The 12,526-nt window shown below is 47.7% G+C and overlaps 1 pseudogene; it reads right to left on the minus strand.

Moving 5' to 3' along the window:
• Positions 1–3,933: 3,933 nt before the first annotated feature.
• LOC105481200 (C-X-C chemokine receptor type 2-like) lies at positions 3,934–10,089 on the minus strand (annotated as a pseudogene).
• Between the last annotated feature and the right edge of the window lie 2,437 nt (positions 10,090–12,526).

Here is a 12,526-nt window from a genome sequence, read left to right on the forward strand (position 1 = left end):
AAGGATATGAACAGACACTTCTCAAAAGAAGACATTCATACAACCAACACACACATGAAAAAATGCTCATCATCACTGGCCATCAGAGAAATGCAAATCAAAACCACAATGAGATGCCACCTCACACCAGTTAGAATGGCAATCATTAAAAAATCAGGAAACAACAGGTGCTGGAGAGGATGTGGAGAAATAGGAACACTTTTACACTGTTGGTGGGACTGTAAACTAGTTCATCTATTGTGGAAAACAGTGGGGCGATTCCTCAAGGATCTAGAACTAGAAATACCATTTGATCCAGCCATCCCATTACTGGGTATATATCCAAAGAATTATAAATCATGCTGCTATAAAGACACATGCACACGTATGTTGATTGCGGCACTATTCTCAATAGCAAAGACTTGGAATCAACCCAAATGTCCATCAGTGACAGACTGGATTAAGAAAATGTGGCACATATACACCGTGGAATACTATGCAGCCATTAAAAAGGATGAGTTTGTGTCCTTTGTAGGGACATGGATGCAGCTGGAAACCATCATTCTCAGCAAATTATCACAAGAACAGAAAACCAAACACTGCATATTCTCACTCATAGGTGGGAATTGAACAAGGAGACCACTTGGACACAGAAAGGGGAACATCACACACCGGAGCCTATTGTGGGGAGGGGGGAGGCGGAAGGGACAGCAATAGGAGATATACCTAATGAAATGACGAGTTAATGGGTGCAGCACACCAACATGGCACATGTATACATATGTAACAAACCTGCACGTTGTGCACATGTACCCTAGAACTTAAAGTATAATAATAATAAAAAAAAAGAGATCATGGACTAAATAAATAACATTTCTAAAACTCTAATGAGAAAACTGATAGGTTCATAAAACTGTTAATCAAAATCAAGCAGAATAAAAATTGATAACATGAAATTGAATACTGATACAAATTATGATTTTTATATCATTTGAAATATTGTTGATTCTTTACTTAAATGTCTTGTTTTCCAGATTTAAGAAAAGTTTCTCTCTTAAGCTATCTGTAGTTTAACAACAATTTGGTGAGGCAAATTTTCATGAACAAAGGTGAAAACATTTACTTATTCTTCCTACTTGATCCTTCTAAAATTTGGAAATTATTTGTGAGAACTTTTTATTTTATGACAATATAGTTATTCACATAAGTTCAATAAAATTCTGTTTCCTTTATAACAAGATGCAATTAAAAATGTTAATTATATTATCAGGGTTAGACTAAGTTATCATGTTTTAACTTATTTCCGGGTACTGCAGATAAAATCAGAAGCCTGCCTTAATGTGACTTCCTAGTCTCAAAATTTAAAAAATGATAATAATAAGATACAAGGCCAGGCACATTGGCTCTTGCCTGTATTCCCAGCACTTTGGGAGGCTGAGGCAGGCAGATCACCTGAACTCAGGAGTTCTAGACCAGCCTGGGCAACATGATGAAACCCCATCTCTACTAAAAATACAAAAATTAGCCAGGTGTCATGGCAGGCACGTGTAGTCCCAGCTACATGGGAGGCTGACACTGGAGAATTACTTGAGCCCAGGAAGTGGAGGCTGCAGTGAGCCGAGATCGTGCCACTGCACTCCAGCCTGGGCGACAGGGTGAGACACTGTCACCAAAAAAAAAAAAATACAATCTAAGATTCAATCACTGTTTTTACTACACTTATATAAATAATCAGGCCCAACCTGATAAAACTAAATTTGGTGTTACTCTGATTATCTTCAGTAAAAATTGGGATGTCTAGAATACACTCGTTATTGCTTTTGTATTGTAGTCCAGTACCTTGTTTTTGATTTTTTATTATCTGACTGTAGAAGAGACTGTATCCTAAATTCTTCTGAGTTCCTCCAATCCAATTTTCCCCAATGGAATTACTAAGCAGGAAATTACTCTTTCCTAAAGCCCTAAACTAAAACTAAACAACTTAACATACATTTCAAGGAACAAGACTCATGCCTGATGTATGGGTCCACACGGAGAGTTCACCAACCATCCCCGCCCCAATGCCATCATCAGATATTTGAACTACAAAACTGGCAACTTCATGCTATAGGCAGCTTTTCCCAAGACCGTCAAAATATAACTCCATAGGTAGTACAACTCCTACCCCTCTCATTAACTACCTTTTCCACTTCACAGGATAATGCTATAATTAAAATTTCACAAATTAGATACTGCTATGGGTAATTTGACAGAATCTGACCTAAAAAAATTCTTCAGTCCACCTAGCAAGTATCTTTGGCAATATTCTAGTAGAAATTTTTGTTCATATTGTCCCTTTTCTAGAGTTGGCACTCTCTGCTTTAATTCAGCCCAGTCACGGAATGCTACACAATGACTGCAACAGGTCTCAATTTGATTTGTCTAGTTGGTTGCCTTGAGGCTTGGGGTTTTTGTTCAAAACCATTGTACAAATTAGATTTATTATATTGTTGCTGGTTGTTTTGTGTATTCTGCTCTGTAAGCTCTGTTTTATTGCCTGTCTAATCTTTGGAAAGCCAGTTCTCTGAACAGGACAATGTTAGCCCCACACTTCAAGATGATTGCTGATGCCTGCCAGAATAATGTTTTTAGCTTTGATTTCAAACTATTGCATTCACAATATTCCCTGGTGTAGCTGCACCTTGAGAGTGTAACTAATCAATTCCCTATTGATGAACATTTGAGTTTCTTCTAATCTCTGATTTTTGTAAATAAGGGTGCAATGAATGTTCTGTACACATTTGTCCAATTAAGCGGGTATTTCTGTAGGATAGGTTTGTAGTAGTATAATTCCTGAATCAGAGATTGTGTGCATTAAACGAGATGTCATCAAATTGCTTTCTCTAAAGCTTGTACCTATTTATCTACTACCAGCAATGCATGAAAGTATCTTCTTCTAATCTGGTGAATTCTCACTCCAAAATTGCAGGATGCAAAAGCCTGCACTCCACTCTGTGCAGTGGGTCCTCAGAATTACCCGAGTTGTCCCTGTGCTCTTCAATCACTTTCTCCTTAGCTTTTCCTTTATTTTAACATTTTAAAACATTTCCATTGTGAATAGTATACATACTACGAGTTAAGAAAAACTTACATTTATAGCCTAAGGAATAATAATACACTAAAGCCCAAGCATCTATCATGTGGGTAAAGAAAGAGGACACTATCAGGGCCTTCAGAAGCCCCAGTGTGCTTCTGCCTTCCCTGACCCTTTAATAAACATCACCTGAACCTTTGTGGGAACCATTCTTTTTCCTTAGAGTTTCCACATAAGTTTGTGTGGAGGATTAGTACTGAGTCAGCATGATATGATAAAACTGTGATTCCCCCAAATTCTCTTCCTTTTCCATTTCCAGATCAGTGGGGGGCCAGAAGGGACCCTGTATGTGAGATCTGGAAGGGGGAAATGGAGCAGCAGTTTCATTCCGCTTCAGCTCAGGAAGGTCAGCGCAAGGCGCCAGACACCTTTATGGGTGTGTGTTTGGGTGGGAAAGAGAGAGAGGGAGGGACACTCACAGCAGGTGCTGCTGGCTGAGCTGGGAGAGCTCTCTGCCTTCCTGCTACCTGATCAGGGGGATTTGGTGAACTTACTCAACCCTCTGCACCTTCTAACTCTAAGTCCGATCCCTGACACTCCTGACTACTGCTTCAACCAAGGACATGAGACGCCCTAAAGCATCCCAGAACACATTTCTTTCCATGATGCGTGGTCTACAGCAGGAAGCTTGGGTTGTGGGCAAGGGAATGGCAAGACTGGACTCCATCTCTATTCCATCCTTCTCTCTACGACACAACAAACAACAAAGAAATTTACTTCTTGTAAAGACTCTCACCCAAGACCTCTGCTCACTCTTGCCCCACTTCTCTGTAGCAGTTTGGAAGCTTTTGGTTGGAAGAAACAAAATAAACACACAAAAGTGGTTTAAGCAATGAAAGACATTTAATGATCTCATTTAGCAAGAAATTCCAGCCTTGTTTCTTTGGCAAACATACCTTTGAGGACCAAGGTATTTTCTTTTTAACTGAGGTAAAATATACATAAAATTTTATCATTTTAGACATTTAAGTGTACAGTTCAGTGGCATTAAGTACTCAGACATTGTTGTACAACTATCACTACTGTTTATCTTTACAACTTTTTCAACATCGCAAACATAAACTCTGTGCCCATTAAACCGTCACTGCCACGCTCCCCTCCCCTCAGTCCCTGGTAATCACTGTTCTGCTTTCTGTCTCTGTGAATTTGTTCGCTCTCAGTACCTCATGTAAGTGGAATCATAAACTATTTAGCTGTTTATGTCTGGCTTATTTCACTTAGCATAACATTTTCAAGGTTCGTCCATGTTGTAACATGTATGAGTACTTCATTCCTCTTTCAGGCTGAAGGATACTTCATTACGTACATTCACATTTTGTTTAGCCATTCATTCATTCATTGATGAACATTTGGGTTGTTTTTGCCTTTTGGGTCTTGTGAATAAGCTGCTATGAACATTGGTGGACAAATATGGGTTCAAGTCCCTGCTTTCACTCCTTGTGGGTCAATTCCTAGAAATGGAATTGCGGGATCATGTGATAATTCTATGTCCGATGTTTTGAGGAAAGCTGCCATACTGTCTTCCGCAGTGGCCACACCATTTTACATTCCCACTCACGATGCTCAAGAATTCCACTTTCTCTACATCTTTGTGGACACTTTCTATTTTATGATTTTGTTTCTTCTGATACTAGCCATCCTAATGAGTACGCAGAGCTGTCTCACTGGAGGGTAGATTTTCACTTCTTAGAACACAGAGTGCCACGGGCTCAGGGGCGGGATGGACAGAGCTCTAGCAAATGACGTAGTAATTATGGCAAGGGGTGAGGCACCAGGGCAGGCTTTCTAAACCATGCAAGAGAAACTAGTAAGAATGTGGCCTCCTCTGCTTCCTGTGACCACAATGGGGGCTGCACTGACACTGAGACCAAGAAGAACCAGTGGACATGAGGCTTGGAATGTGACTGTGAAAAGAAGGGAGGAACCCCACCGGGCTGCACTTAGGCAGGACGTCTCAGAGAGTAGTGGAAGTGTGCCCTGAAGAAGAGCCAACAAAGGAAGGCCTGCTGTCTTTGGGCAGGGAGTCCTTGCTGATCAAGCCATGTGTGGCTAGAATCTTGAGGAGTCCATGGCGAAACTTCTGACCAATGAAGGCGTAGATGAGGGGGTTAAGGCAGCTGTGAAAGATGCCCAGAATCTCGGTGGCATCCAGGGCCTGGTCGATGTCGTTGCGGCACTGACAGCTCTCCTTGATCATCTGGGTTCTCATGAGGGTGTCTGCCAGCAGGACCAGGTTGTAGGGCAGCCAGCGGAGCAGGAAGATGAGGACAACAGCAAAGATGACCCGCATGGCCCAGTGCTTCTGCCCCATGTGAGCCTTAAACAGCATGCACAGGGTGAATCCATAGCAGAACAGCATGACCAGTAGTGGCACCATGAAGCCAAAGGTCTGGGACAGGATCCGTAACAGCATCTGCCAGTTTGCTGTATTGTTGCCCATGTCCTCATAGCAGACTGGGCCAACGTAGGGTGGTCCTTCGGAAAAGTGAGATGGGTAGGGCCACTAACAGGAACAGGGTCCACATACCCAGACATATGAACTTGACCAAGTGATGCCACTGGGTCAGTGTGTGGGGGGCATGGATAATGGCCAGGTAACAGTCCATGCTGCGGCAGGCCAGTAGTAGAATACCACTGTAGAAGTTGACTTCCTTCAGGAGCTAGACCACCTGGCACAGATTGTGCCAAAAATCCAGCCATTCATCTTGGAGGCAGCTGAGATGGGCAATGTCAGGGAAAAGAACAGGTCGACCAAGGCCAGGTTCAGCAGGTAGACATCAGCGACAGAGTGGCTGACTCAACTGAATAAGATAACCAGCATCAGCAGGGAGTTTCACATCAGATTCAGTAGAAACATCAGGGCATAATTGATTTCTAGGGATTCTGACCAACATGGGGCAGAATCTAGTAGAAAAGGGGGCAGGTCAAGGTTGTAACTGTAATTACTAAAATCTCCACTGAAGATGTCTTCCCACAGGTAATTTTCCCAGCTAAAATTTTCCATTTTTGAGGTAAACTTATTTTCTGACCTATAGAAGAGAGAAGAGGATTATTGCACAATAAACTCTACCCAGATTATTGCCCATCCACCCAAGAACCTGGGATAGGATTCTTTGTGTTGGCTTGTATATTACATGGAAGTAATTTTCACCTCTAATTTGTATATGGCAGGTAGTGTAAAGTTTTGAGACAATGTTAGTGATAAATGCCACAGTTTATCAAAAGACTTCCGTACTGGTTCCTTTCCATGCTGGACACATATTCTTAGCATTTCCCGTGACATCACAGTCTCCCAAAACTTTGTAGAACATTCCCTGTGGATAGTAACTACAGAACACTCAATCCTACGTAGATTCCTCAGTGGTGAGCACCTTCAGTTGTCGAGGCTGGGTTTAATGTTCAGAAACATGAGATGCCACTCAGTTCTTAATCGGGGGACTAAGCAGCCACTCCAATGGGGTTGTACCCTCAAAAAAGATCAAGGTTTGACTATAAAGGTGAGGGATGAATCTCTTTGTGCATCCATCTGAAAGTTGTTTTGAAAGAAGCGTTCCGGAAAATGGTTTGAACAGTAGCCTGGAGTTTTGGAAGGCTCGAGTAGAACAGTCTTCAGTTAATTAGTAAGGCCCAGTGTTTCTCTTTTGGGTAAAAGGAGGCCTGCTCTGGGAATGTGTGTGTAGTTTGGAAAAGTATACTAAAAATGATAAGCGGCCAGGCACAGTGGCTCACATCTGTAATCCCAGCACTCTGGGAGCCCGAGGTAGGCGGATTGCCTGAGCTCAGGAGTTCATGACAAGCCTGGGCAATACAGTGAAACCCAGTTTCTACTAAACTACAAAAAAATTAGCTGGGCATGGCGGCGTTCGCCTGTAGTCCCAGCTACCTGGGAGGCTGAGGCAGGAGAACTGCTTGAACCCAGGAGGCAAGGGTTGCAGTGAGCCGAGATGGCACCGCTGCACTCCAGCCTGGGCGACAGAGCAAGACTCCGTCTCAAAAAAATAAAATGACACAAAATAAAAATAAATAAAAAATGATAAGCAAGTGCGCTGCCTGATTATTCCTGTGGGTGGAAACGTAACAGGTTATTTGGGGAGCTCTGAGCAGCCATGTGCCGCCATGCAGGATGAGCAGACACAGTCAGTTCGCACCCCAATAAGAGGGAGGGGCGGCAGGAAGCAGAGAAGACAGGGGCTGCACTACCCTTGCTTGGTGGCTCTCCAGCCCTGCTGGGGCCCCTTCCTGTCCTGCACGTGTGTGCCTCCATCCAGCCCTGACTCCCCTGTTCTTCTCATTCAGTCCATCTCTGCTGGCTCTGCTCTTGCTACAGGGGCAGCAGAGATCCTGCTCTGGGGAAGCCTGGGTGTAGAGGGTGGGCTGAAGCCATTCAAAAATGTTATCCCAGTTTCTGAAAGAAGTCAACTAAAGCAATCCAGCTCTTTTCTGAACCACAAAACAGATCACCCTCCAGCCATTGCATTAGAGTAAGAGATGACTATCCTACTACCCACCATGTCCAACTCCATAACCTATCTCCAAATGGAACCCAGTGTCACAGAAAAACCAGGAAGTTAAAGGTCCCAGGACCCACTTCACACTCACCAGGCTGGGCACACTCAGAAAAACATGCCCAAGAACAATGTGGGTGAGGAAGTGGAAAAGTCAGAACTCTCCCATATTGCAGGTGGGAATGTAAGATGGTGCAGCTGCTTTGAAACACAGTTTAGCAGTTGCTCAAAAAAGTTCAACATAGAGTTACCATATGAACCAGCAAACCCCATCCTAGGTATATACCCAAGAGAATTGAAAGCTATGCCCACACAAAAGCTCATGTTCATAGTGGCATGCTCCAGCCCTCAGGGATTAACCAGCAGGCAAGGGGCAGAGTGAGCCAAGAGGAATAGGAAGAACCTCAGAACCTTTGCAGGAAGCAGCTGGGGGCAGACCCGGTAGGCACTGAGTCATGGGTGTGAGGGAGGCGCACAGTGTGAGGGCAGAGCATCAGGCTCCCAGTTCCCCAAAACTAGCAGGGAGGTGGGGCCTCTGCAAGTGCTGTGTCAGACAAAATAAGCTCACCACGTCACACATCAGCCCATAAGGCAAGGTCCTTAGGAAGCTCTTCCTTCACCTGAGCCGAGCTTCCACCTCTGAGGCTCCTCTTCCTTCAACCAAACAAAAGTCTTTTCTGACCCCTATTGATTCCTGCTCCTATCTGGGTAGAAACAGGAGCCCGAGGGTCCCCAAACTCCAAGGCTTCAGCCACAGCCCATCAGAGGCCAGAAGTTGGTCACAAAACAATAGTATCTTCCATGAACCCATAAGCACCCCACCCCAGCCCCGCTCCACCTGGTCACCAGCTTCACTGTACTTATACTTCCTGGACACTGCCACCTCCCTGGGAAATTCTGCACTGGGGCTTTGCGGGAAGTGAAGCATGAAGAAGTATGGGATAAGGGATGGGGAAGCAGAGCCAGAAGGGCTCAAGGCCAGGCGCCTGGAGGCAGAGGGCCCCAGGTTGCCTCCTCCACCACCAAGAACCCTCAGCTTCTGATCACAGTGCTGGCTCCCAGCCCTGGTGGTCAGCCGGACTGGCTGAGACCCTCCCCAGCCTGGACCAGCCCACTCCTCTCCAACTCCCTTCCCTCCATGGGCAGGAGAGTCCAGGACAACCTCAAGTTGGGTCTCCAGCGCTGATCCCGTTCAGGGCTCTCCCACCCACCTCTCCATCTCAATCCACATCCTCCCTCACTCCCTCCCACAACCCTGGGCCAGAGGTGTCAGGCAGGGGGTGCCCCAACTATAGCAAGTGCTGAGGTCCAGGGAGAGCTGGAGTCGGGGAGACAGGAGTGGCCACCAGCTGGCAGGGGCAGGTGCAACTTGAGGCCAAGTCTGAGCCACCATGATCTTTACCCACCCCAGGCAGCTTCAGGAGGGAAAGAGAGGGTGCTCTTCTTACACCTTCCACACTGCTGCCATGCTGAAGGGGCAACTGGGGCTTCCAGAAGAGAAGCCTCTGTGCCCAAAGACCCTGGCACCCTAGTTTCCAGCTCCTCCTCCTATTCCCATCCCACAACTGCCTGCCTCCCTGCCCTCCCCCTCCAGCTCCTCCCCACCCAGCACCCATCCTGTCCCCTAACCCCATCCCCTCCCCTGCAGGGAGCCCAGCCTGGGAGCACAGCAGCCTTCTCCGAGTCCCCCTTCATCACCCCAAATCCAGTTTCCTCTTCTAGACAGCAGCCAGCCTAAAACATCTGGGCAGGCAGTCCTAGCGCAAGTCCTGGATTGGGGGTTGGGGGACAGACACTGAGGTCAGCTCCATATGGATTTTCCAGCCTGGTGGAGAATCGTCTCATCTTTATGAGATGAGAGGGGCCATTTTCAATGCCCTCCCACTCTTTCTCACCCACACCCAAGCTATCTCCATGTCGAGTCCTTTCTCCAAAATTAGTCGTGGCCCCGCTCAGTACTCTCCCTGGCCCACTGCAGGCGGGGCATCAGCATCAGAGGAGAGGAGGGATGGGAGGAGAGGGAGGCGCAGAGGGGAGGCAGCTACAGTCTGTTCATTAACCACCTTGACTGGCCATTTCTGCCCAGAGTGGTAAAGAAGGAATAAGGACTTGTGGCTGGGGAGGGCGGAGGGAGCACTCCTGCCAGGCTATGCCCAAGGGCAAGGGAGCAGGGCCCACGCTTTAGAGTGGATATGGAGACAGTGCTTTGAACCCTAACCTTGCCGGGCCTGCCAGCCCCACTCACTCACTCACCTTTCCTGTAGAGGAGCCACTGAATGAGGTGGGTGTCTGGGACAAGGGATTCCCAGGACAGGAGTGGTGGCTGGTGATGCGAGCAGAGGCTGTGGCTGGCAAGAAGCTGGTTTCCCAGAAGAAGGCAGCGAGCGAGCCTGTGTCCAGGCAGGGAGTGGGGTGCAAGGAGCAGAGCTTGTCCCAGGGCCACTGCTGGGAGCAACTGAGCAGAGGGCTTTACTAGTGGGGTTCCCTCCCAGACCAGCCCAGGGGCGGGCCAGCAGTGCACCGCCTTCTTCCCAGAGACAGCCAGGAGTGGGCCCCCTCCACCAGCCATGGCCTCCTTTAACCCCTACAGTGCCCTGCTGGCTTCACTCTAACCGGCTCTGGCCAGGCCACGGCAGGGCGCAGACACCTGGGCAGGAGATCGCCAGGGAGTGCAGCTGCCCCTCCTTCAGCCACTGCCCTAGCAGCCTCCCTGGGGACAGGAGAGGTGGGGCCAGAAGGCTTGGGGACAAAGTGGGTAGGGAAGGAGACAGGGAGGCATCAGGGCCTTAAGAAGACCAGGACCCCATAGAAGAGACACAGGTGCAGAGAAATGTCCAAAGTGCTGCTAGGTGGGGAAGGATGGTTGCTGAGACGGTGATGATGATAATAATGATGATGATAATAACAGTAACAATATAACAACTGTCAACTTTTCTTCTCTTTTTTTTTTTTTTAAGAAGGAATTTTTTTTAAGAAGGAATCCAGCCCAGGCTGGAGCACAGTGATACAATCTCAGCTCACTGCAACCTCCACCTCCCAGGTTCAAGGGATTCTCCTGCCTCAGCCTCCCCAGTAGCTGGGATTACAGGCACTCACCACCACACCCAGCTAATTTTTGTATTTTTAGTAGAGACGGGGTTTTGCCATGTTGGTCTTGAACTCCTGACCTCAGGTGATCCTCCCGCCTCAGTCTCCCAAACTGCTGGGATTACAGGTGTGAGCCACCGCACCCGGCCAACTGTCAATTTTTCTAAAGCACTCTGCTTTATGCTATTTCCAATTCATTTTGTGAATGCAGGCCAGGAATCTCACTTCTTTTTTATTTTGACTTTTTATTTTAAAATAATTGTGTGTTTACAGAAGAGATTCAATGGCGGTAGAGACAGTACAGGTCTCATATATCCTCCACCAGCTCTCCCTACAGGTAACGTCTTACATTACGTGCCACGTGTGTCCACACTAGCTAATTTGCATTGCTGCAATGCTATTCAGAGGACTGTGAGCCCTATGAAAATGTCACCATATTCTGAAGTGTCTGTTTTCTGTTCCAGAACCCAATCCAGGATCTCACATTACATTGAATTGTCACGTCTTCACAATGTCTTTCAAAATGTGACAGATTTTCAGTTTCCTTGTTCTTTCACAAATACCACACTGTCTTGATTACTGTTGCTTTAATGGTAATTTCTAGACTCTGAGAGCTGAGGATACCGATACACCTGTGTGTTCAGTCAGTGGGAAATTTGGACACCTTTCTGTATTTATGAAATATTTCAACACAGTAATACAGACAAATGTCTGAGGCCGCCTTGTCAGTCACCATCTCTGTGAGATGAGAGGGGTCATTTTCAACTTCCTCCCGTTCTTAATCACCTATGTGCAAGCCATCTCTGCATCCGATCCTTTCTCCCAAGTTAGTTGTGGCCCCACTCGGCCCTCTCCCTGGCTCATAACATTTCTAACCCCAGCCACTGGCACCACCTCGCAGACGGCTGCCCCACCTCCCAGGCTCCTTGCTTTGCCTTCCGCCCTCCCAATCCATATATACACAGCACACATGAGAGGGCTCCAGGAGAGCCAGGAGGAGGAATGGGGGCATGTAAGTAGCAGGACTGGCATTAGGAGTGCCCTGGCAGGCAGCCCAGATGTCTAGGTAGCCACTGAGCCCTGGCTCCTGAGGGGATCAGCACCCAGGAGATGTTTATCCACCCCAAGAACGAGGGTGTCACCCCTCCTCTAGTGAGAGCCCAGGTGATGGGTGCAGGCTGCTCTTCCCTAAGCCCCTGAAGTGGGGAGCCCTGAGCAGCAGCAACCCCCACTGGAGCCAGAGTCGGGGCACAGCAGCTGGGATGGAGCTTGATCCCCACAGATAGAGGAGGGAGGGAGTCACAGGCGAGCTCCAGGCTCTCCCAAGAGGCCTCTCAGAAACCAGCTCATCTGATGCAGACAGACACTCATCCCCATCCCTGTCCCTGCCACTGTCACACAGCGGCACACACACCCTCCCCTCTTTCTCCCCTTGATCATCCACCTCCAGAGCCCCAGCTCCTCCCTCCATCTCAGCCCCACTGCCTGTCCCTGTCCCTGCCCCACCTCACCTGGCCCAATAGGCACCCGCCACATGTCAAAGGTGGCTGTGCGGGAGGTGGGGAGGCAGCGACACGGGTGAAGAAAGAAGACCCACCAACAGTGAGTCCTGAGGTCACAGGGACCTAGAGAGGAGTTACCCATCCCTGGTGACCCCAAACACCTCCTCCTACTCTCCCAGGGAGAAACCAGCGCCACACCTATACCAGGCCTAGTGGTTCCCTGGCAGACACCTCCTCCAGAACAGACACCTGCCTCCCAGCTCAGACCTGTCCCCATTGCCAGGTCAGCTCTCCGCTTGCTAGTCTCCGAGACTTACCCA

The sequence above is a fragment of the Macaca nemestrina genome, chromosome 11 (genome assembly GCF_043159975.1).
Source record: "Macaca nemestrina isolate mMacNem1 chromosome 11, mMacNem.hap1, whole genome shotgun sequence".
In the NCBI taxonomy this organism is placed as follows: domain Eukaryota; kingdom Metazoa; phylum Chordata; class Mammalia; order Primates; family Cercopithecidae; genus Macaca; species Macaca nemestrina.